At 34.2% G+C, this 27,167-nt stretch overlaps 1 long non-coding RNA gene across 1 annotated transcript; it reads right to left on the bottom strand.

The window, feature by feature from the left end:
• Positions 1-1,977: 1,977 nt before the first annotated feature.
• On the bottom strand, positions 1,978-7,934 carry LOC107771770 (uncharacterized). The gene is made up of 3 exons (XR_001644879.2): positions 7,831-7,934; positions 2,655-2,771; positions 1,978-2,477 (listed from the first exon to the last, which is right to left on the bottom strand). It is a non-coding gene; the product is annotated as an uncharacterized LOC107771770 (long non-coding RNA).
• Between the last annotated feature and the right edge of the window lie 19,233 nt (positions 7,935-27,167).

The following is a 27,167-nucleotide window of genomic DNA, read 5'->3' on the forward strand; positions in this document are numbered from 1 at the left end:
AGTCTCTGCTTTTGATCATAATTGGGGGTTTCAGATAAGGAAAGAGAAACCGTCAACTCATCCCCTGCCTCTGTTTTCAAATTTAAAAAGGCCGTTGCGCATATCACGCGGGTCCTCACTCCTCACCCGCCACCGATATTTTGTCTCCTTTTTTCTTTTTTTGAAGTGAAAATTTTCCTTTCAACATATAGCACTTTTGCCTCTATTTTTTATTTTTTAAAAGTGGGATTATACTGGGTTGTTGTTGTTGTTGTATCTGCTAACTACACCCCTGTGTTTGTCTCTATTAACTTTTGGTATTAGTTTATTTTTAGAGTTGTTGGTGTTCGAGATGATCATACTTTGTTGACTAAGTAGCTTCGAGGAGACAGAGTATTCGTTCCCTAGATTAGAGATTTTGTTCGGTTAAGTGCTTCTTGTGGCTTCTAAATTATGAGAATATTGCCTCCACAATGATCATTTAACTATGATTTTTTTTCCACCAAAGTCATATACTCATACAAAAATTATAAAACTTTCACAGACTCACATAAAATTAATAATAACCGAAAGTTGTATTTTCCGGTCACTATGATTTTTGTGTAAGTCTGTAAAAACTTTATGATTTTTATGCGAGAAAGTATAGTTATATGATTTTGATGAAAAATATCATAGTTATTTGACTATTTGTGAAATTTATCGTTAGTTATAGTCCTTGTAAGAGAGTTTAAAAAGAAAACAAGCGATGTTGAGGTCATCACTCCAATGCACAAGTCAATAATGTCCAAAGCATTGGAACAATTGTAAAAATAGTTTTAATGTAAATTGAAATTTTATTACAAGTGCAAATCTAATTTCGATCTTGGTTGTGAATTTTTGTGCAATTGATGTATGTATTGAATTCTTTGTACCTACTTGACCCTTCCTACCATTTTTTACTATCCACTTGAAGGTGGAGTTGAGGGCCAGCTAAATGTTGCTTTTTCAAATTGTACGTGGAAGTTTTTTCCATCATAAACTTAACTCTTCGCATTCCCTCGTCCTCTTTGCCCTTATGTAACTAAAAAATTATCTACTTCGGAGTTAGTTTGATTTACCACTTTAATATACATAATTCCAATATAAATATAACATGAGTTCTATTTACTCTCATACGGGCTCGGTTCATGCAAATTGGTTGTGAAATTCGTTAATGTCCAGCTCGCCTCAGTGTTCTAAATTCATTTATATTAAACTCTTCATCTCGTGTCTGCCTCATTAGTTGATTAACCTGTTGTGGTGGATGATTAAGTTGTTATGGTAGAGGATTATGTTGTTGTGGTAGAGAATTAAGCTGTTGTGGTAGAGAATTAAGCTGTTTCGATTTAAGTTGCTGCATTGGAGGAATAATCTGTTACGATAGAGGATTAAACCGTTGTTGTAACAAGTACAATATTAGGTTGGCCGTATAAATTATGTGGTATATCCAAAAAGAGCAATAATCAAATTATATTTTTGCATTCTTATGTATAAATCTAAAATTTTCCTCAAAATCAATATCATGGCAAGCCGTCAAATAAACTACAATAACTAAGACCTTTGATAGATACAAAAATAGTAAGAAATTAAGCATATGACAGACATTTTATAAATGTCTTATATGGTCACATAAATGTCATAAAGCTATTTACCGATATTTTATTTTACACTTGTATCAAATATCGGAAATTTCAATGTCGTTTTTTTTTTCCGATATTTAGATTAATGCTGGCAAATAAAAAGTAACATTTATTTACGACCTTTTATCAAATGTCACAATATGAAAACTTTTAACTGATTTTGTTCGTGACATATATAAAAATGTCGGAAATGGTCACTCATCCTGTCTACACAAATAGAAAAGTCGGCAAACATTAGTAGTTAATAGTTTCTTCTTTTCCTTTTTATATATTAATAACTAAATAAAATTTTAGCTAATACAACAACCGCATATTCAATTTCATTCTACAAATGTCATGATACTCACTAACATATCTTCTTTGAAATCTCATAAACACCATCCAATAGTTGTTCTAGTACAATAAAAAGTTACTTAATACATCTTCAAAACAAAACAAAAAACACTATCTGAAAATGAACTCCAGATGTCAACAGTCGACTACAAAAATACTCAATTCTTTGCTGGTCACTCAGTGAACCTTTGTATAGAACAGAAACTGGAATCTATACACTCTTCACTAGACTCTACACTGGTTCTTTGCTGGTCAAAGTGAGCCTTCATCTACAGAGGGAACTGGAATCTCTACGGCGGCACTTTTTCACCAAACATTTTCTCTTAATTTTTGCATATGACCTATACAACAACAACCTACCCAGTCTTATCCCACATCGTGGGATCTGGGGAGGGTAGTGTGTACGCAGACCTTACCCCTACCTTGTGAGGATAGAGAGGTTGTTTCCAATAGACCCTCGGCTCAGGAAAGCATAAGCACCACATTAAAACAACAATTGCATATGACCTATGATGAGAGAAAAGTTTCTAACAGTAAGTCAAAACTAAAGATGTAAAATAGATGTTAAAATAGTCTCTAACAGTTGGCATGCAATTTTTATACTTTATACAGCAAATGAAATGATACTGCATGCAACTCCCTTGTCAAATAAAAATATGATTAGCACTAATAACAAAAAAGTACCTTTAGGCACATGAGGAGTTTGGATTCAATGTCTCATAGTGGCGATCATGGGCTCAATTCTCACCCTTCAGTAAAGAAGATTGTAACTCATATTGAACACTAAGCAGCAATCTATACCTGCTCATGGATGCATGAAAAGAGAAGATTCATGAAAATGATACCAAAATCTCTTAGACATGTTTTCTTTAGAGCAAGCCCATAATATTCCCAAGCAAACCAAGTGAAAGTCTCATAATTCAATTGGGTTAATATAATAAACAGGTAAGACTAACATAATTGAATCAATTTCCTCTGTTTTGTGCTAGATTTACAGATCAAGTCTCACTTTAGCAAATAAGATTGTGCTTTAGATTCAAAGAGTATTGAAATATTCTAGCAATAAAAAAAGGTGGATTGAAGCATTCTCCAGCAATAACCAAGAAGAACCAATACTAAGTTCTTTCTTAAATTTGAAATGACTCAAAAACATATTACTATCAAAATTCTCTAAAAATAACAGAGTTTGCAAGGTAGCTGTTAGAACCAAAACATGTGAAAGGCTTACCATAACAATCACAATGATACAGCAATCCAACATCCAATATCTGTTTTTGCAGAACTTTAAAGGCTGAAAAAAATATAATACTAGTAATATTTACTGGGGATTCTCAAAACGATTGTAAATACCCAATTCACAGCTGAAATTTCTGGGCTACAAACTAACTGAGTTAAAGTATACTAGTCTACGTATTCATAGACATGTCTTGCAGGGGCGGATCCACATGGTGTCAAAGGGGTTCAGTTAAACCCGCTTCGTCGAAAAATTATACAGCGTATATTGATATATTACGTTTAACAGAGGAAAATTACTACTAAAAAAAACGTTTGAACCTGCTTTAACACAAACATGCTCTCAATGGAGGTGGTTGAGTGGGTTCAAAGTGTGAGAGGTGCTAGGATCGAATCTAATTTGGGGAATTTTCCAATTTATTTTTTAATCCATACTTGAATGGAGTGTGTGCAACTGAAGGCCAAGACCATCTTTATTTCAAATTAAACATCATCCTTCAAATTTATTACTCTCGTATTCTCTCCTTTGTCATTTTACTATTTGATTGACTTCTATTTCTCTTCTTTTTTCTCTGCAAATAGCTTCTTATTAGTAACAAGGAAAAACTCTAGATTTATTTAAATATCTTGGAGTTAATAAATATTTGTTAAATTAAATTTTTTGAAGTAAAATTTGTTAAATTAAATAGATAAATTTCTTAGAATAGAGATAAAAAAAAAATTTAACCTTCATAAAATATTTTCAGTTTTGTTAAAATTAAAGAGTACCAAGAGCAAAAAAGATAATAAAATGATCAAACCCTACTTGTCATACACGACACCAAGTCACCACTTATGCTATTAGACACCTTCGTCTTTGACTGAACACGCTTGCGCAAAATCCTAGGTCCGCCACTGATGTCTTGGAGAATGTCCCAATTTGGTTTTTAATCCATACTTGAATGGAGTGTGTGCAAATGAAGGCCAAGACCATCTTTGTTTCAAATTAAACATCATCCTTCAAATTTATTACTCTCGTGTTCTCTCCTTTGTCATTTTACTATTTCGTTAACTTCTATTTCTCTTCTCTTTTCTCTGCAAATAGCTTCTTATTAGTAACAAGGAAAACTCTAGATTTATTTAAATATCTTGGAGTTCATAAATATCTGTTAAATTAAATTTTTTGAAGTAAAATTTGTTAAATTAAATAGATAAATTTCTTAGAATAGAAAAAAAAATAATTTAAACCTTCATAAAATATTTTCAGTTTTGTTAAAATTAAAGAGTACAAAGAGCAAAAAAGATAATAAAATGATCAAACCCTACTTGTCATACCCGACACCAAGTCATCACTTATGCAATTAGACACCTTCGACTTTGACCGAACCCGCTTGCGCAAAATCTTGGGTCTACCACTGACGTCTTGGGGAATTTCCCAATTTGTTTTTTAATCCATACTTGAATAGAGTGTGTGCAACTGAAGGCCAAGACCATCTTTGTTTCAAATTAAACATCATCCTTCAAATTTATTACTCTCATGTTCTCTCCTTTGTCATTTTACTATTTCGTTGACTTCTATTTCTCTTCTCTTTTCTCTGCAAATAGCTTCTTATTAGTAATAAGGAAAACTCTAGATTTATTTAAATATCTTTGAGTTAATAAATATTTGTTAAATTAAATTTTTTGAAGTAAAATTTGTTAAATTAAATAGATAAATTTCTTAGAATAGAAATAAAAAATAATTTAAACCTTCATAAAATATTTTCAGTTTTGTTAAAATTAAAGAGTACCAAGAGCAAAAAAAATAATAAAATGATCAAACCCTACTTGTCATACCCGACACCAAGTCATCACTTATGCTATTAGACACCTTCGTCTTTGACCGAACCCGCTTGCGCAAAATCTTGGGTCTACCACTAACGTCTTGGGGAATTTCCCAATGTGTTTTTTAATCCATACTTGAATAGAGTGTATGCAACTGAAGGCCAAGGCCATCTTTGTTTCAAATTAAACATCATCCTTCAAATTTATTACTCTCATGTTCTCTCCTTTGTCATTTTACTATTTCGTTGACTTCAATTTCTCTTCTCTTTTCTCTGCAAATAGATTCTTATTAGTAACAAGGAAAACTCTAGATTTATTTAAATATCTTGGAGTTAATAAATATTTGTTAAATTAAATAGATAAATTTCTTAGAAAAGAGATAAAAAAAAAACATTAACCTTCATAAAATATTTTCGGTTTTGTTAAAATTAAAGAGTACCAAGAGCAAAAAAGATAATAAAATGATCAAACCCTACATGTCATACACGACACCAAGTCACCACTTATGCTATTAGACACCTTCGCTTTTTGACTGAACCCGCTTGCGCAAAATCCTGGGTCCGCCACTGATGTCTTGGGGAATTTTCCAATTTGTTTTTTTAATCCATACTTGAATGGAGTGTGTGCAACTGAATGCCAAGACTATCTTTGTTTCAAATTAAACATCTTCCTTCAAATTTATTACTCTCATATTCTCTCCTTTGTCATTTTACTATTTCGTTGACTTCTATTTCTCTTCTCTTTTCTCTGCAAATAGCTTCTTATTAGTAACAAGGAAAACTCTAGATTTATTTAAATATCTTGGAGTTAATAAATATTTGTTAAATTAAATTTTTTGAAGTAAAATTTGTTAAATTAAATAGATGAATTTCTTATAATAGAGATAAAAAAAAATTTAACCTTCATAAAATATTTTCAATTTTGTTAAAATTAAAGAGTACCAAGAGCAAAAAAATAATAAAATGATCAAACCTTACTTGTCATACCCGATACCAAGTCACCACTTATGCTATTAGACACCTTTGTTTTTTGACTGAACCCGCTTGCGCAAAATCCTGGGTCCGCCACTGATGTCTTGTGGAATTTTCCAATTTGTTTTTTAATCCATACTTGAATGGAGTGTGTGCAACTGAATGCCAAGACTATCTTTGATTCAAATTAAACATCTTCCTTCAAATTTATTACTCTCATATTCTCTCCTTTGTCATTTTACTATTTCGTTGACTTCTATTTCTCTTCTCTTTTCTCTGCAAATAGCTTCTTATTAGTAACAAGGAAAACTCTAGATTTATTTAAATATCTTGGAGTTAATAAATATTTGTTAAATTAAATTTTTTGAAGTAAAATTTGTTAAATTAAATAGATGAATTTCTTAGAATAGAGATAAAAAAAAATTTAACCTTCATAAAATATTTTCAGTTTTGTTAAAATTAAAGAGTACCAAGAGCAAAAAAGATAATAAAATGATCAAACCCTACTTGTCATACACGACACCAAGTCACCACTTATGCTATTAGACACCTTCGTCTTTGACTGAACACGCTTGCGCAAAATCCTAGGTCCGCCACTGATGTCTTGGGGAATTTCCCAATTTGGTTTTTAATCCATACTTGAATGGAGTGTGTGCAAACGAAGGCCAAGACCATCTTTGTTTCAAATTAAACATCATCCTTCAAATTTATTACTCTCATATTCTCTCCTTTGTCATTTTACTAGTTCGTTGACTTCTATTTCTCTTCTCTTTTCTCTGCAAATAGCTTCTTATTAGTAACAAGGAAAACTCTAGATTTATTTAAATATCTTGGAGTTAATAAATATTTGTTAAATTAAATTTTTTGAAGTAAAATTTGTTAAATTAAATAGATGAATTTCTTAGAATAGAGATAAAAAAAATTTAACCTTCATAAAATATTTTCAATTTTGTTAAAATTAAAGAGTACCAAGAGCAAAAAAATAATAAAATGATCAAACCTTACTTGTCATACCCGATACCAAGTCACCACTTATGCTATTAGACACCTTTGTTTTTTGACTGAACCCGCTTGCGCAAAATCCTGGGTCCGCCACTGATGTCTTGTGGAATTTTCCAATTTATTTTTTAATCCATACTTGAATGGAGTGTGTGCAACTGAATGCCAAGACTATCTTTGTTTCAAATTAAACATCTTCCTTCAAATTTATTACTCTCATATTCTCTCCTTTGTCATTTTACTATTTCGTTGACTTCTATTTCTCTTCTCTTTTCTCTGCAAATAGCTTCTTATTAGTAACATGGAAAACTCTAGATTTATTTAAATATCTTGGAGTTAATAAATATTTGTTAAATTAAATTTTTTGAAGTAAAATTTGTTAAATTAAATAGATGAATTTCTTAGAATAGAGATAAAAAAAAATTTAAACTTCATAAAATATTTTCAGTTTTGTTAAAATTAAAGAGTACCAAGAGCAAAAAAATAATAAAATGATCAAACCTTACTTGTCATACCCGACACCAAGTCACCACTTATGCTATTAGACAGCTTTGTCTTTGACTGAACCCGCTTGCGCAAAATATTGGGTCCGCCACTGATGTCTTGTATTCTAGAAATAATGCTTTGAATTTCATATAGATACAATCACTATTCCAAAAGGTAAAAGTAACTTGATGAAAGAGCGGAGTGCTCAATTTCAGAATAAAAAACCTAATCCCTTTCTGTTGGTAATAACTTTATACAAATAAATTACTGCAATAATACCAAATTTATTTCACTTGAACTAAAGAATAAGGCCAGATTTCTCGATTAAGAGCCAGAAAGTGCAAAGAGAGCAAAAGAATTCTTATTACCTTTGTATTTGGGTCTCCGAGTTGTTTCTCCTTAGTTTGTAAATGATTATGGAGAGGATTGAGGGTTTTTCAGGGTTTTTGCTTCTCGTGAGATTGGGTAAAATGCGGTGACAAAGACAAAATCGGTTACTAACAGTAACAGATGTTGAAATAAACTAACGGCAATTCAAGTAAATTGTTAAATAATTTGTTTAAGGAATATTTTTAAGGAAATAAATATGATTTTTCAGGCGCAAGTTTTTAATAAATTTTATCAAGTCAAGTTCACGTCCAAACACAACTTAGCTTGTAAATGTTTTTTTTTTTTACTTATATTTCAGCTTTAAATAATTTTTTCCTCAAACCTCAATCAGATATTATTTGAATGCTTACTAAATTTTAAACTGAACCCTAGCAGATATTATAAAATAACTTGTGTTAGACTTTTTTATTTTGAGGAAAATGAGGTATATAATAAATGTTGCTAAGATCCAACATTAAGCTATAGCAATATTATTCTCTTAATTTATTTTTAAAAGAATGATAATGATGCAGTAAGAGAGTCAAACTTTCTAGTTTTTATTTTATTTTCATTATGACAATAATTCATTTTCATTAATACAATAATACAATTCTAACCCCTTAAATCCCAAACGCTTACCTAAGTATTATTTCATCATTTTATCTTCTTAATATTACTCCCCAATATTTGTTTAATGCATCAGTTTAAAAAAAAAATGAAATCATCTTCTTCCTCAAGCTAAAGCCTAGAGTTTAATATTTTTATTGCTTATATATTTTTCTTTTTAATAACTCTATTAGTGCCCTCTGGATCCCAATTAAATCCTTCTTTTTCTCTTAAATCTTCTGCAAAATTCCCTAAGCTTTTGCTCCATTTTTATAAATTTATTAGCATAATGTAAATGCCTTTCTTCTATTTGATTAGGGAATTTTTCACCAATATCATTGTAAACAAACTAATAGCTCCAACAATATTACACTAAATTTGCACTAATTAATACTTGATTTTTAGATTTTTTTTTATGTCACTATTATGTGCCTAGCTCATTTTACCTGTATATAAATTGTTGAATAAATTTATTTACTTCTTTTGGAATAAATATTTTGTGTTGCTTCTACAGTATTAGGTTTTCATGTTGTTGTTTTTTTAAAATTATATTTTCTCTAATCTATTATAAAAAAAAAACGTTTCTACTTCACAAGATATCTTATATTACTTGCAGTGTATTAGCTGTCTTGTTTCATTTTTGATAAATTTTGCATGATTTTTTGTGTAAAAAAAAAAAAAAAAAAAAAATATTGCACTTCAATCGAAATTGACCTTAAACTGTCTGATAATGTTTTTGGACAACAAAAAATTAGTTCAACATTTTCGTCCATTGAAACTTTGCAAAATAACTACAAGCAATATAAAATCTAAATTATAACTGCGAAAAGAGAGCCAAAAAAATGCCATGTACTCCCTCCGTTCATTTTTACTTGTCCATTATTGACTTTATACACCCCTTAAGAAATAGTAATAAATAAATTACATAATTTACTATGATACTCATATTAATTAGTGTATAGTTTTAATGTATTTAAAAAATTATTTAGAATGAATAATTAATGCTAAGAGTAAAATAAAAAAAATAAATTATTTTTTTTAAAAAATAATAAATAAAAATTTATTTTTAAAATACTTGACAATTAAAAGTGAACCGAGGGAGTACTATTTAGCATGATTGAACAGCGAGTTCTCCACACAAAATTAAGATAATCTAAAGTGATAATTCAGGGGTATAAAATACTGCTATGTGTGACATTGGAACATTCAAAAGAGGGCCCCACATGAACAGGAAGTGTCAGTTCCAAATACTACTGCTATGAACGCGTGGATTGGGGCCCGTATACTTTCAGCAAACTCATCCAATGTGTCCAAGTGATAATGCTATAAAGTACAATAGCTTAAAGCATATAAACACTGAAATTCCGAAAGTGCCCTCGACAACAAGCAGGCATGTTGACGGGGAGGTTGCCTGCTAACTCTCTCTTATAGAATAGTAGACTTTACTAGTCTAGTTCTTTATTTTTGTAGTTAAATTCCAATACCTTAATTATAAAAGTCGTTTAACTCCGACTAATATTGTGACACTTAAATCAAAAGTCACAAACTTTTATGACATTTTTAATTAGGGAAACTTACGCAAATGTTCCAAATAAGTCTCAACTTACCAACATCCAACCATTAGTCATAAACTTATCAAAACTAGTCAAGCACATATAAAAATTAAAAAACCAAATAAATAAGGTTCTTTCTCTCAAAGAACCACATGCAAAAAATAAACTTCTATATTTTTAAGCGTGATTAGCAACATTAGGTGCAAGACGGAAAGAAAATTTCATGGATGAGGTAGCAAATAAGGTGATGAAATAAAAAAAATATAATATTCCAAAAATCTAAGCAAAAAAGGAATTTTTTCAATGGGTATAGTTAAAATTCATTGAAAACATATAGATAAGTCAATATACAAAATTTGAGGAAGATTGAAGGTGATTTGGACTGATTTTGTATCAAAATTCGTAATTAAATCGAGTTCAAAAAATTCTTCTGCGATACATGTATCACGCATGTATCTCATACACACACATACATGGATATACATGTGATACACAATTGATACAAATATGATACATATGTGATACACAAATGATACACAGTGTGATACATATATCATTTTTTTCATGTTCAGTTTTTACTTCGAATTTTCAATTCAAACCACCTCAAAACTTCACCAAATCATCCCAAAACTGAGATTCAAGCTCCTTAAGATGTACCCAATCTATTCTAATAACACCCACTCAAAAAAAAATAAATAAATAAATAGCTAATTAGCTAATATTAGTAATATTTGGTTAATATTAGTAATATTTTATGAATTGACCAAATTTTATAATGAGCTACTTATAAATAGACATAGCTGGTAATTCTCTTTTTTATTAATCGTCTCATTTTTACGACATTTGTTTGAAAATGTCAAGAAACTTAATATTCAGCGCCATTTGTTACAAGAGTCGACAAATAAGTGTCGGCGTAAATCTGATTTCTTATAGTGATAAAGTATTTGACAATATTCATAACACTAGTACTCGTGCCATATCAAATTAAGAAAACATTGTGAAAATAATTCATAATCATCGGTAGGCTCTCCTTATGCAAAAGGAGAACCTCCTTCTTATCATGAGGAGATTTCTTTCGCTTTCGGTCAAAGTATTGAAAGCATATTCATTTCTAAATCATCACACGCATATTGATCTTGACATTTCAGTTCATTATTTTGCATTAGATCCATTTTTATGGAAACTATGTTTATATTTTTTTTGTTGCAAAATGTTTGGTCAATCAAAAAAGTATTTGGGTGAATTTAAAATGATAGACCTCGATCATATCTATATTCGTTCTAGTGAGTCGGATATAAAAATATTTATGGTTCGATTTAATTCGATTTTTTATTAAAAGAAAATCAAATCAATTAAGTTGATATATATATATATATATATATATATATATATATATATTAACCTCACCATCATAATACTATAATTTATCGGTTTCGATTTCATGGTGATTTTTAGGTGTCTATGTACTAATATTTTTTAATAACAAAATCAAAAGATTTTTGCGTGTCAAAAGCTTAAATTTTTCTATATCCGAGTGGGACGAAGAAGAAAAATAAGATTAATGAAACATCAATAAAAACAACTACAGATAAAGTCGGAAATCGAATAGAGAAAAAGGACAAAACAAGTTGGAAAAGATATTAATCACGATGTTATAAATTGAAATATCAAACTACTTTAAAAGTAACAATCAAGAAAAAATACATATAGTTGCAAAAGCATAAAAAGAACGACAATAGAATTCTTCTTCAATGCATTACTCAAAGTCGCAAAAACGCAGTTCCAATTGTCTTGTCAGTTTCATGTACCGTATTTTTTCTAACCAAATCAAGAAATTGGAGATGAAAATCAATACTTGCATGCTATATGGATCGGGTTGGTTCGGTTTTTATCAAAAGCAAACCAAACCAAATATATCGATTTGGATTGGTTCGATTTCATCGGGTTTTTCGAATTTTTTGTTACATGAATATTATTTCAATCTTACTTTGTGTTATAGATGAAGTTTTGATAAGTTAATACATGTTTAGTAACAATTGAAAAAATTGACAAACATGTGATCTATTAAAATATTCTTATGGGAGAACTGTTTTTAGTAACACATGATATTTATTTTTTTAGTCATCTAACAATAATTTTTCGTTGATGTACGCTTTCAAGGTTTACCGAATTTAATAATTAAACATATAAATCAATATGATTCCTAAATAGTGATATGTTATATTTAATTTTAAGTTATCGAAATACCATTTCAAATTCGAAAAAGATATAAGAAATCTTGACATATGAATATGGAAGAACAAAGAGATGGTTGACGCATTTCAATAACACTTGATAAGAAAGTGATACAACCCATTATTTAAAGTAAATAAAAATAAATGCACTTTATAGTTCTATTAAATATTACATCCCACAAGAAGATCCCAAATATTTCAGGATAATTTTTAAACAAAATTCTATAAAAATTCTTAAAAGTATATATAAATATTTTATAGTTATATGTCGGTTTGGTTCGATTTTTTTACTCAGTACCAAAATCAAATCAAAACAAATCTAATCGGGATTTTTAATCAGTTTGGTTTGACTTTTCGGTTTAGTACAGTTTTCCGGTTCGGTTTGAACACCCCTACTTGTATGTTATAGTGACTTCATTTATCTTGTATTCCTATTATTGTATGACCCAAAAAATAGATCTTAGTTTTTAAACAATTAAATTTATAAAAAAAATAGGGTTAATCACATTCAATATCAATATTCAATAGTTGATCTAGTACTTTCAGAGCGAATATTTAATACGTAACGCTAAATAAGACTATATCGGGGCACTGATGGAGCAATAAAGGTTTATAAATACAAAAGGTAGCAATAAATGATAACAAATGGCTTTTAAATAGTAAATGAGATAAAGATCACCCGACAAGAGTAAAATCTTCAGATATGCTTCCTGACAATGATGGATGATGATAAGTAATTGTATATTCCGATTCTTCTTGGATGGGGAGAGGTGGGTAAAGGAAAAGAAGGTAAAGTTAAGCTTTGTTTCTATTCAATAAAGTGAGAATCTTGCACAAAGAATGCTGATGATATTCTTTACAAAAGGTCTGAATCCCTTTTTTGGGTTACATCTCTTTCTATTTAAAAAAAAAACACATGTGCTTCAAAGCCCTCGATAGTACAACAAAAAGAAATATCTATTAGAATATTCTCTAGGGAATCTAAATCCTTGCCTTTTGTTGAATCATTTTGACGTCGACAACAACTTATTTCTCACATCTGACTTCGACCTTTTGAAGTTAGATTGACACATCACAACCTTTGAAGGCACTATTACCGTTGACCGGGTCAAATATATACAATGAAGTTTTCGCCCATACAACTACCTTTTTGCTTTATTCATCCGAACGATAAGAGTGCAAGTGATATAGATGTAATGACTCGACCAGTCGTTTTGAGCTCTATCGCGTCGTTCGGTAGTTTGAGGCCTCGAGTAGCTTCACTTCAGGTATTATGACTTGTACGTGTGGTCGGAATTGAATTTCGGGAAGTTCAGAGTTGATTTGGAAAGAAAAATCTAATTTCGGAAGCTTTGAGTTGGAAGAATTGACTAAGGGATGACTTTTGAGTAAACGACCTCGGAATCGTGATTTAACGGTTCCGATAGGTTCGTATGATAATTTCAGACTTGGGCGTATGTCCGGGTTGAGTATTGGATCATCCTGGAGCATTTCGACGTTTATTATGGAAGGTTGGTATTTTGAAAGTTTAAGAAATTCTTAAGTTTAACTTGAAGTGGATTTTAATGTTATCGATATCCGTTTGGAATTTTGAGCCTTGGAATAGCTTCGCCATGTCAATTATGACTTGTGTGCAAAATTTGAGGTCAATCGGACTTGATTTGGTACGTTTTGCCACAAGATATATAATTTGGAAAATTTAAAAATTTATAAGTTTGATTCGAGGCGCCATTCATGATTATGATGTTGTTCGACGTAATTTAAGGCTTCGACTAAGTTCGTATTGTATTTTGAGACGTGTTGGTATATTTGGTTAAGGTCCCGGATCCTCGGGTGAATTCCGGATGGTTAACGAATTGATTTTGGCCTTATGAAAAGGTTGTTGGCAGCATATCTGGTATAATCGCACCTGCGAGGTTTTGGCCGCAAGTACGGAGTCGCAGAAGCGACACTGTGGCCGCAGAAGCGACCTTTGGACTAGCTGGGATTGCCGCAGATGCGAATGTATTTCCGCATCTGTGAGCCCGCAGATGCGAGAGGAGCTCCGCAGAAGCGAAAAACGAGAGGGGCAGTTGGGTCGCAGAAGCGGAGGGGTATCCGCATATGCGGGAGAGCAGAAGTGGAGGGGTATCCGCAAAAGCGGTCGCACATAAGCGAAATGTTGTCTGCAGAAGCGAATTTCGCCTAGCTTGGAGGGAACCGCACCTGCGATGGATTTTCCACAGGTGCGGCTGGTGTCCGTAGGTGCGGAAAGTCGCTGGGAAGTAACGTTTTATAAAAACGGGACTTGGCCTATTTTTCACTTGGTTGTGACGATTTTGGAGAGGTTCAAGGGGAGATTTTCATCAAGCATCACAAGGTAAGTGATTCCCACCTATTACAAGTTAAATGCATGGTTTGTATAAGGATTTAAACATGAAAATTAGTAGAAATGTGTGATTTTTTTGGTAGATAACCTTAAATTTGGTATTTTTAGAATTTGACCACGAAATTGGACATGAAATTTGGAATAAGTTATATATTTTAGTTCGTGGTGTTATGGGTAAAGTTTATCTTCAAATATTTTCGAAATTTGGGTACGTGGGCCCGAGGGTTAATTTTACGAACCTTTCGAGCGGATTTGGGAATTGTTTACATTGATTAATTATGGGTATTACAGTATCTTTGATTGGTTTGCACATTGTTTGAATAGTTTTGGATCGACGGACATCGATTTGAGGTATTGGAGTGGCGTTGGAGCCGGTTATGGAACTTTGGAGCGAGGTAAGTCTCATGTCTAACTCTATAAGGGGGAAACTACCCCTAGGTGATATTTATTGTTATGTGCAACTAGTTGTGGGTGTTACGTATGCACGAGTTGACGAGAGTCCGTACGTAGCTATAGCATGTTTATGTTTGGGTAGACCTAAGATCTTATCCTGTAATATTTGAATTATTTGAACTCATGTTGCTGACATTAATTAATCGAAGTTATAAATAAAATTGATTTAGAAATAGTTATATGTATACTAGGCCAAGCCTTAACACTTTGAGTTGTGGGCGAGTTATTTGAGAAACGGTAAAGATTATATCCATTATATACTCACGTACAGTGTTGTAAACACGTGCCTCGTAATTCGGTAACTTCCTTCCTTTCTTGTGGATCGGGCCGAACGCCTCGGCAGTATATAAATGCATCTATGGTTCATGCCGTTCGACTCTCGGCAGTGTACACATTATTCCGGACCTGGCCGAACAACCTCGGCAGAATCGTGCGTTATATCGCTTGTAGACCGAACATTCACAAGTTAACTTCTCGACCGATGCCCGACATTTCAGTTATGTTACTCCGGGTTTATTTGATGATGACATTTGGCATTCCTGAGTTCATAAGGCAGAGTACAAGAATTAGAAATTCTTGCTTTAAAAGAAGTAATTAGAAGATTATGTAACTTACAGATTTACTCTATCACTGTCGTATGCTTTATATCTGCTCATGTTTTATTATATTATTTTTATTGGACCTTTAGTAAGTGTCGATATCGACCCCTCGTCACTACTTCTCCGGGGTTAGGCTAGATATTTACTGGGTACGCGTTGATTTATGTACTCATGCTACACTTTTACACTAAATGTGCAGGATCATGACAGGTTCACTGTTGACCACCTTGGCGTGTAGGCGCACCTGTTGGGGAGACTTCATGTGAGCTGCATTCCAGTCTACGTATCGCAGTCCACCGAGCTTCCATTGTACTATTTATTTTATCATGTTGTATTACATTCGGGACAGATATTGTAATATTATTGTACTCTTTAGAAAATACACATGCATTTGTGACATCGGGTTTTGGGGGTTCCTACGGGTTGTTCACTACTGTAGTTCGTGTAAATTCCATTTCACACTATTTCATTAATAAAAAATATGATTTCAGAAGTATTAAAATGAGAACCGAATTAAGTATTTATTTTTGGCTTGCCTGACAGCGGTGTACGACGCCATCACGACCTTTAATGGATTTTGGGTCGTGACAATAGATATATAAACTTTCTTGAAACAATCCTTATAAATTTTCCAAGGCATTTTGCTTTCTGTTCTTTTCTTTTATTTGCTAGGGAGTTCCATTGATTCTGACAATTTAATATAATTTGGAGGTTAGCACAAACCCGACAATTAATTCTCCGTAAATAGATAATTTTGTTGTAGTGATAATAAAAGAGAAAAATCTTGCCTCATCTATCTATCTATATCTATATCTATACTATATTAAAAGCATGAAATCCCTTAGCGAAATGTCGTTCGCTTTTTTTACCCATATCAATTACTACAAATATTATTAAAGTAAAATAGATAAAATTAAAAAATGTGTGTGATAGAAAACTTGAAAAGAAAGAATATATGCTCAATTTGATTAATGATAAGCCGGTTTAATATACGGCAAAAAAAAAATAAGCTCAAATTAGTAACATGACATTTTTAAAAGGAAGAATATAAGCTCAAATTGATCAACGCCGAACCTATTCGACGAATATAATAATTTATCAAAGAAGGAATAAGGTTTCAGTTCAATTATGAGAATGAGAACTGTTAACCTTAAAACATTATGAATACTTGGTATATTGTTTGTTGAAATTCACTTGAAATTGATTTATTTTTCTTCTTTTTGTCTAAAGTGAATTTATAAAGATGACTATAAAATGAAATAAGTTAATAATCATATGATTACATAAAAGGTTAAAACATTTGAAAATATTAGGCACGAAGATTTCTTCATCGAATTTTTTCTTTTGGTAGGAAAATTCGCAGAAAACTAATTACCAATGAATATTTTTGTATAGTCCCACGAAAGTTTTTATGGATTTTGCACTTTTCTTGTAATGCTAAAAAAAAAAAAAAAAAAAATAAAGAGAAAGAAAGAAAGGGTGACTATTCAACGCCATAAACATTCTGAATACTTGATAATTGACTATTGAAATTTTGCTCGGTGAATGACTTATTTTTCTCCCTTTTGTCTAAGATAATTCATAAAAATGTTTGTAAAATGAAAGAATAAGGTGAAGTATTAAAATAAAGAACCATACCATTAATCTAAAATGCATAATAAACATTAATTAACACATTATTAGAATATTACTTCAAAAAAGAGCTTGATAAAGGTTATTATCGACTAAAATGTCAAGCCAATCACCAACTTTTTCCCTAAGAGTATAATGACATATATATTTATTCAGATGAAATATACCATATGTATAACTTTACGAAAAATTAATGAAATGCAAATTCATGCAAATAAGTGATGTATCCATGCATCTCAAAGAGTAACAAAACAAAGCTATAGACACCAAATCATATAATGAAAAATAAAAAGACAAAAAAAGGAAAAAGAAAGAAATAGAATTTGAATGATATTATAGTAATTAAATTATTTAATAAGGTTCAAAGAAACAACGGAAAAAATAGAAGAAAAGCAATAGAATGCACCACAAACAGATTAAAAATTTTGATGGAGCATCTTTCATGGGTTTCTCAAAACTTTCTTTTATAAATTAAATTATCCAAGAACTTTTACACTGAAGCATAACAAGGAAAAATATCGTTAAATATCTATATAATTAGCAAAACACTCATAGAAAGTAACTGAAAAAAATCAAATTACTTGATTTGGCACTTGTAGTTTGGATTTATGTGTTGCAGATGATGAGTAAATATGCTAAATTTGCAGAACAATATTTTAAAAATTGATAACTGCTTGACAGAAGGAACAATTGCTTGATTGACTTAGTTTCCCACTTTTTATGTGTGAATATGATTTAACAAATAAATAAGGGATGAGAACGGGTGATATACATCGTATATGCATAGTTACTCCGTCTTTCCAAATAATATTAGTTCAATTTTATAATTATTGTAGAAAGCTGAAAAGAACTTCAAAACATTAAATTGGTATTCTGTTGGAATATGAAAGAAATTCCAACACCTTGAATAAGACGTAGTAAGTGAGTGTTGTAGCCGGCCAAGTATGAATTGATTTATCTTATTTTATTTTAATTATATTATATTCTATTGAAAGGTAGATTTACTTTTTAGTGCCAAAAATTATAGAAATAGTATTAAATTGAAGGGCAAATTGATCACTCAACTTTTAATGGGTAATTTAGTAATTCAACTTTAACTTTTTGGCTTCACACTTATAATATAGTATGATGATATATAAGCATATTATACTCGAACTATAAGTTTTTTTTTTTCTTTCAAACTGCCAAATTGTTTATCCGTAAAACAGTACAGTTGAATTTATACGTAATTTCTAAACAAGTGAACTAATTTGATCCTGAAATAATGCAATAATTGAAGAAATATACAATACTTAGCCTTGAAATGTAGATGAAATAGCAGAGATGACAGTTCCGGGAACAAGGTTTCCGGGCACAACAATGATGAGATTAAAAAGCATGAAAGTAAGATTATATTAAGCTTTGTATAGAATATAGTATAAGTTTAGCCAGAAAATTCGTATCCCTTACAATGATAACTGAGCTCACTATGTATAGCTATGTCTAGGGAAGGAGGTCCTAGGATCGTGTCATCCTTTAATGTCAATTATGAGGGTCATTGATGAAGACGTAACGGTGAACATAAATGTCAAATTCTCTGTAACGGACCGTCGCTCTTAATGCTGCAGAATATTCCCTATTAAATGCTACCGGGCGTAGAGCATTTAACACACCTTTATGAACATTATCCTTTCTGGTGACAAGCGGAATGACTGCGTTCGGTCTTCGACCATCCCCGTCTTGGGTTCCACGTATCCTCCCTTTAGACAACCACGTGTCATATCATATTTCACCTATACAGATAATCCCCCTGCTTTCCGGTGACATAACTTTGTGTTACCGAGAAGTTGGTAGAAACACATTTTTGGCGGAAATTACTATAACTCCCTCTAAAGGTTTCTGACAGTTGATTAGACGCACGTCTCTCTGCATTTAATACCCCGAACACGCGTCATCCCATGATTCAGCACAACTTTTGCCGATTATCGAGGTAATCATGGCCATGATTTTAGCCACCAAAATTTTACCTATACGCAACATTCTTTTCCTTTGCGTTTCATAATTTCTCGAGATTTTGATTTGCATCTTTGTTTTCCATCCTTTCTCTAATTTTCTTCAAACACAAAACCTTTTCCATCTTATTTTTCAATGGATTCTTCCTCCAAGCGTGCTGGTTCTACAAAGAACAAGAACAAAACCAAGGACTCTGTTCCTCCAACGGTGGGTTCCATCATCCTAAGAAGCCTTAGTACCACAAAGGACTTTGAAGAGAAATTTTTCCTACTGTTAACCCTCGTACATGGTCTGTTAGTAGGTATCCTTCTTTCATCCATCCTTCCAGTATTCCTGCTGTGAAGGAGGACTGCCGCTGCCATGAGTTGGATATCATTGCTCCTGATCAATCGGAGCGAGTGACCCTTCCCAAGGAAGGTTTTACATACTTTTTCATGTATCCCTTTACATTTTGGTGTGTTTTCTTTGAGCGGAGAGCTTGATTCCATGATTGCGAAGTTTTGCCTTCTCTACCAGGTGTGTTTGGTACAGGTAAGTCCTTTAGTGTGAAGGATAATCGCCTGCCTTCGACGTTTGTGCCAGAAAACTGGAGAGGAGCTAACCTTAACTCATATGATGAATCTCTATTCTCCCAAAATCTTCCGCGGGGGAATGATAAACCTCTGCAAGTGTGGCCACCATGCTTTGCTGTATAGCATGGATGATGACAATGACCGTGGAAGGATGGAACGGTTCGTTACAGTCGCCACCAACGACATCATTCCGACAACGACTTCATCCTTTTCGGTCTCTTGGAACCACACTCCTAAGCTCTTTGTTTAGTATTTCTTTTTACTAGATATTCTTTTATGGTCGTATCAACTCTTCACCCTTCGCATGTTATACCAATTCGATGGATCCCACCGGTGGTGGAAGGTTTGGACCGGTAGGTTCAGAAGATCTTGGATATCACGACGCGCGAAACTCGTTTGTGGAAAGAATTGGCCCTTAAATACGGGTGGAAGGCAAAAAATTATGGTAATTTTAGTTTACCTTGCTTCCATTTTTTTGTATATGGAAAACTTGGTTGAACCCTTCTGACTTGTTCATGAAATTAGGTCTACCTACGAGCTCTGTTGTTGTCCCCGAGGAGGATATTTTGGCTGATCCTGCTGATGCAGCGAGGCTGCTTCAGGAAGCACTTACTCGAACAGGAATCTCTGGGCCTATTTCGTGCACAAACACTTCTTTACGGAGTCCCCGGCCGAAGGATAATCAACCAAAGAGAAGACATTCCTCCGCAATCGGGAAAAAGAATTAGAGGGCAAAGACTGATGCTCCCGAGTCATCTTCGGTGGCGATGATGACTGGTCCTCTTTCTGGGTCGGTCATAGACACCGTGATGATTGATGAAGATGAAAAGGAAGCTAGTGATGAGGGAGCTTCTCTACATAGAAGGCGATGATCCTTATTATCTCAACAGGATGCTCGACCTGTTGAGATAGTTACACCAACTGAAGACGATGTCTCGGCACTTTGGGGAGAATCTGATTTGGTAGAAAATGCCAACTCCCGTTTTCGGGCCCCAATTGTTGTAACCGGTATTGCGGGGCTAAGTACCGGGTCCTTGCCGTCTTTGGTTGGCGATAATCCAACAGCCAACACTGCATTTAATGCAGCTGCTTCTCACTCTTCAACTTCATCAGCTTCATCTCCACCTTCACCAACACTAGCAACTGTTACATCACTTCCATCTTCATCCACTCTTCCACCAACAGTTGCTACATCACCTACATCGGCCGCATATGACCATGAAGAAGGTGTTCCTATTCCACAGTCCCCAGTTCATAGGAATTTGGGCAAAATTATGCTGCCCTTTCTGAAGATCTACAAAGGAGGAGGAACGTTGCTCTTTCAGTCCCTACCGAATGCAATTTGCTATCCTGGCCGGTGAAGCTTGCTAATTATCTGAAGCCTTTGGCTTCAGAAAAAGAATGGGAAAAGATTCAGGCACTCTCGGGAGAGTGCTTGTTGAACAATTCCATGCATAACGCCGCAACAGCACATTCTTTTCTTCCTTCATTACTTCTTCTACTTTTGTATGAATATATTCTAACTTTTACTTCTTCTTGTATTATAGGCTAACTTTCTTGCTTCTGAGGGCATTCAAAGGTTGATTTGTGAGAAGGAAGAACTTACTTCTGAACGAAATCAACTTTTGGTAGAATGAGACCAAACAGTTCTACGCCTCTCGGAACTGGAAACCAAAGCTAATGAGGTCGTTGTTTTGGAGGCTCGTTTGCAGCAAAGCGAGCAAGAAGTGGTAGCCCTTAGCCAAGAAATTGGCCCGTTGAGGGTTAGATTTGATGAAGTTAAAGCCAAATGGGCTGAAGTCTAGGACACCGTTCTTGCTGCAACCGAGCGCGAGGTTGCTATTGCCGAAAAAGTAACTAACTTAGAAGTAGCCTTGAACTCCAAAATCAAAGAGCTTGCTGCTGTGGGGTAGAAACACGCCCAACTAGAAGAGAAGTACAAGAAAACTATCGAGCATAATAGGCTCTTTAGTTCAACTATCCGCAACCTTGACGTCAGCCTCAAATATGCTAAGTCCACCCGGGAAAGCCTTTCTGCCGAGGTTACCCAACTCAAAGAAGAACTTAAGCGCCGAGCGGCTTCCCTCGTTGTTGAAAAAACTTATGCCATGTACAACATGAGGAGAAAAACCTTGGAGGAGGACAAAGCTGGTATCATCGACTTTGATGCCGAAATTCCTAAGGCCAGAGAGCTTGAGTTAGATGCTAAAAATGGACTCCTAGTGCAGTCTGATGCTACTGGTTCTTTTGGTTCCAGTTTCGAGTTTTCGGGAACTGAAGATAGATCGGAAGGTGACGATGCTGAAGATCAAATTGGGGAAAACGTCGAGCCATCAGTGGACCCACCTACTTCTCCCGAAAATGCGGACACTTCTCTTCCTCCTAGCTCTAGAGGTGCTGCGGTTTAGATTTTCTTTTCATTTTCCCATTTTGAACTTTTACCATTTTGGCACGTTCTTGTAAATAAAGACATATTTTTGCTCAAGTATTGTTTTAGTCTTACTTTTGTTTGAATATCTATGCAAGTCTTTAATCTTTGCATTTGCTCAAGAATTCTGCGCATGTTTTCCTATTCGCGCTTTACTATGTGTAGTCTCGAATGTGTTTTCCTCGAAGTACTTTGGTTCCAAGCATTATCCCTTTTACGTGAGGGTTTCTATAAGTATTTGCGCAAGTTTAATTTTTGCGTCCTTTTAATATGTGGCTTCGGGTGTATTTTTTCCCGAAGGCATTTTTTATTTCAGGCATAGATTCTTCCATAACCAACCCTTTATCATGAGGGTTTTTATAAGAGAGGGCCCTCTTATGTTTACGGTACTCTTGAAGAGGACGTCTTTTGTTCATTACGGCACTAACATTTGAAGTACTTGTATAACTTTAAAATAACAAAGTTTATTCATCCTTCAGACAAGAAACAAGATAAAAATAAAAGGATTTCATTTTATTCCTTCTATTTTCAAAAAATACATAAGCATTTGCTATGCTGAAAAGAAATTGTCATTACTTGTGGCTATCTTATACAACTTATTTCTATGGGGCTGGCTGTGTAGTCCCTGGTCTTGATGATGCATTTTGTTTCCGGATTTTTGTTTCTCGGTTGATGTGGCAGTCATTGTTGTCGTATCCTCATATCATTCCCCCCAGAGTTGGAATGCGAAGAGTGCGAATTTGAACACTGGAAGTCTTGTATCTTCGAAAATTCCACTAATTAATTGCTAGATAATCCTCAACTTGGTAACATAACTTTACTTCCCCTCAGGAATTTATGCTATCGAGCGAAGGAATATTTAACAACCCTCTAGTGGTTTGTTTTCGTGAACGGTTGGGTAACCTTTGTTTGGTAGCAAACTTAACTTCCCAATGGGAATTTGCTATCGAACCAAAGATTATCTAACCCTCCCCAATTGTAAGCTTTCTTGTTTGCCTTGCTATCAAAGGTCTTGTTGCTGTTGTCTTCATAGTATGCTTTCTGTTGCTGCCTCATTAAAAACTTTACAGAAAAACCCAATCGGGACAAAAACTGAACGAAGGGAAAAAGAGTGCAGCACATACTTTCCGTTTGAATAATGTTCATCTGCAATAATATCTTTTGAGGTGTGCCACGTTCCAGTTGCTAGGCAACTTGTCTCTATTCTGGTTCTCTAACTCGTATGATCCTTTCCCGGTGATAGCTGAAATTCGGTACGGACCTTCTCACGTTGGACCTAGCTTCCCCTCGTTGAGCTCCCGGGTACTTTGGGTTACTTTCCCAAAATAACGGAAGTTGGCTCTTCGATTATAATATCGCTCCATTCTATGTTTTTAAGCTGTCATTCTTACATGCGCCAAGTCCCTGCGTTCCTCAAGCAGTTCCAAGTTGATTAACATTGTTTCGTTGTTCGACTCTTCATCTGCCTGAAAATATCTCAAAGTGGGTTCACCTACTTCCACCTGGATTAAGGCTTCAGCACCGTACACAAGGTAAAATGAGTTTCTCCTCTACTCGATCTGGCCGTTGATCGGTAGGCCCATAGAACTACGGGCATTTCATCGGGCCATTTGCCTTTTGCCGCTTCAAACCTTTTCTTGAGGTTTTGAATAATCACTTTGTTTGTTGACTCCGCTTGACCGTTTGTACTTGGATGATAAGGGGAAGATGTGATCCTCTTTATCTTCAAATCTTCGAGGAACTTTGTAACTTTTGCACCGATAAATTGTGGCACATTGTCGCATGCTATTTCTTTTGGTATTCCGAATCTGCAAATTATATTTTTCCACAGAAAATCGACCACTTCGTGTTTTCCGATCTTTTGATAAGGATCTGCCTCCACCCATTTAGAAAAATAGTCAGCCAAAATTAAAAGAAACCTTACCTTTCCGGGATCCAGTGGTAGCGGTCCGACGATGTCCATCCCCCATTTCATGAATGGCCATGGGAACAGAACCGGATATAAGGGTTCTGCTGATTGGTGTACTAGTGGTGCATAGCGTTGGCACTTATCACATTTTCGTATGAAGTCTTTGGCATCTTGTTCCATGCGAGGCCAGTAATATCCTGTCCGTACCAACTTTAACTCCAAAACATCTGCGCCCGAGTGATTACCGAATATTCCTTAGTGGACTTCTCTCATGACATAGTTCGCTTCTGACGCTCCTAAGCACCGGGCCAGCGGGCCTTGGAAGGATTTTCTATACAATTGGCCTTTATTGAAGATATAACGTGCAACTTTGGCGCGTAACACCCGTGATGCTTTGGGGTCTTCGGGCAACTTCCTGTGCTCGAGATAGTTGATTATTTTATTTCTCCAGTCCCAGACCAGACTAGTCGAATTTACCTCATAATAACCATCTGTATCCAGGACTGAGTTCATCATTTGCACTACCGTCCCAGATTTCAAACCCTTTATTTCCGTTGATGATCCTAATTTTTCTAATGCATCCGCTTCTACGTTATCCTCCCTCGAGATATGAGTACTTGACCACTCCCAGAATCGTGCCAAAAGAGCCTGGACCTTTACCACGTATCGTTGCATACGTTCTTCTTTGGTATCAAAGATCCTGTAGATTTCCGGTAGCAGAACCAATTTGTTTAACCAAAGAATTAGATTCTCAGTCAAAGCCTATTTTTAGAAGTACTCGGGTTACTGATAATCAAGTAATTCAATATTCTCTCAGAAATAAGAAAGGAAATTAGAATAAGAAATGACAAAGTAATCAATAGAAAGCACAAGAAAGTAGTTATATTCCAATAATAATCAGAATGTGTCTGTACAAATGACATTTCTTTCCCTTATATAGAGGTCTTCAAGTACAACGTATTTTCCCTTTTAAGACCGAGTCATTATGAGCATTAATGACATTAATGAAATGTTATAATTGGTAATCGTACTGTTCGTGAAGATTCTGTAATGTTTGTAATTATCCACGCTCATTAATTGAAGATCCATAAATCTGCCCTTTTTACTGTCATGACTGGTGCCTCTTCATATAACTTAAAGAGACTCGAGCAATCATTTCTTTTCACCTCGTAGGTGATTTGTTCGTATTTGCTGCGACTCGTGTCTCTTTTAGTGCTCCTCTCCAGTTGTCGCTTTTCTAGTGATCCACGTGCCTTACCATTTCAATCACATAATTAAATCCACGTGTAATATTTATTTTTACCAATACAGATAGCCCCCCACTTACCAATTATTCAGCAATTGAATATCTGGGAAGTGGATCACATTTATGGCGAGAATGTTTTTGTCGTCGTTTCTTATATACCATTGCATCTTCCTCTGAACCAATTCGTCGTATGACACTTCTATTTAATGTATGTTACAAGTGACAATCATCGATTGGTTATGCAACTCTTCAGCGGATTTTAGGGCTTTTTTGCGACTGCATCAGTCACGAAGTGACTGTTTTCATAATGACGTTTCCACCATTACCCTCTTTACATGACTGTTGCTTCTGTTAAATACATCCTTTGCCTTTGATTTTACAAAAAACTTTATTCAGTGTTCTTTATTCACAACTTACTTTTATTCTTCATTACGTACTATTTCCCCATACAACTATGTCTTCTTCAAATCCTGATCCTCGAAAAGTCGTCATAGTAGATGAACTTCCCCCTTCTTCCGCTCCTATCAGGAGTAGGAGAGGTGGTAGGTTACGTAGTTTAGGGTCAGTGTCTGTACGTGGTTCTCCTTCTCAACATAGTACTACTCCTCCATAATCTTCTAGAACTAGAGCTTCTTCTTCACATAGATCTTCCGCTAGAAGTAGGGATTCTAGTGAACCGCTTCGTGAACCTACTGTCGACGAGATTATTCCCGCTGAACTTTCCTTTTTCACTGATAGAGAATTAATTAAAAATCAGGTCATTTCCATGACTTCTCACGATCGTGCTGATGTTTACCCTTCCCAAATTACTGAGGGTTTAGTTTCTATTGTGCGGAGAGATTGCTATTGGAAATTTGACTTCCCGATTCTGGTCCCCCATGAAAATCAAAGGATCACTTCCTTTAAAGCTGGTTTTTCATTTGTGTATATGTATCCCTTCACATTAGGTTTTAGGCCATATATTGATCCAGTTATCATTGAGTTTTGTCGTTTCTTCGATGTGTGTTTAGGACAGATTGGTCCTACTACCGACGAGATTATTCCCGCTGAACTTTCCTTTGTCACTGATAGAAAATTAATTAAAAATCAGGTCACTTCCATGACTTCTCACGATTGTGGTGATGTTTACCCTTCCCAGATTACTGAGGGTTTAGTTTCTATTGTGCGGAGAGATTGCTATTGGAAATTTGACTTCCCGATTCTGGTCCCCCATGAAAATCAAAGGATCACTTCCTTTAAAGCTAATTTTTTTTGTGTATACGTATCACTTCACATTAAGGTTTAGGCCACCTATTGATCCAGTTATCATTGTGTTTTGTCGTTTCTTCGATTTGTGTTTAGGACATATTACTCCTATTGTATGAAGGGATGTGGCATGCCTTAGATACTTGTCAATTTTGGCTTCTTTACCCTTCACCTTTTACCATCTGATTCATCTTTACTCTCCCAAATTATTTCATCATGGCTGAAGACGACAAAGATCGTGGCTGGTATGCTCGATTTGTTGCTGCTCCTACAAATGGGTTAGTAGGTGAAAAGAACATGCCCTTCCCCGAGAAGTAGAACTTGCACGTAAGTCTTTCTTTCAATCTTTTATTTTTCTTCTTTTTTTGTGAAGAACTTGTAATCTAGTAACTGTTTTACTTTTCTTTTTTAGCAACTATGGGAACTGTTGAGGAGATTCCTGATCTCCGTTGTTGGGTAGAGAAATTGTTAACCGTTGCTCCTATGGAAGAAAGGTCCT

This window comes from Nicotiana tabacum, chromosome 4, assembly GCF_000715075.1.
Source record: "Nicotiana tabacum cultivar K326 chromosome 4, ASM71507v2, whole genome shotgun sequence".
Lineage (NCBI taxonomy): Eukaryota > Viridiplantae > Streptophyta > Magnoliopsida > Solanales > Solanaceae > Nicotiana > Nicotiana tabacum.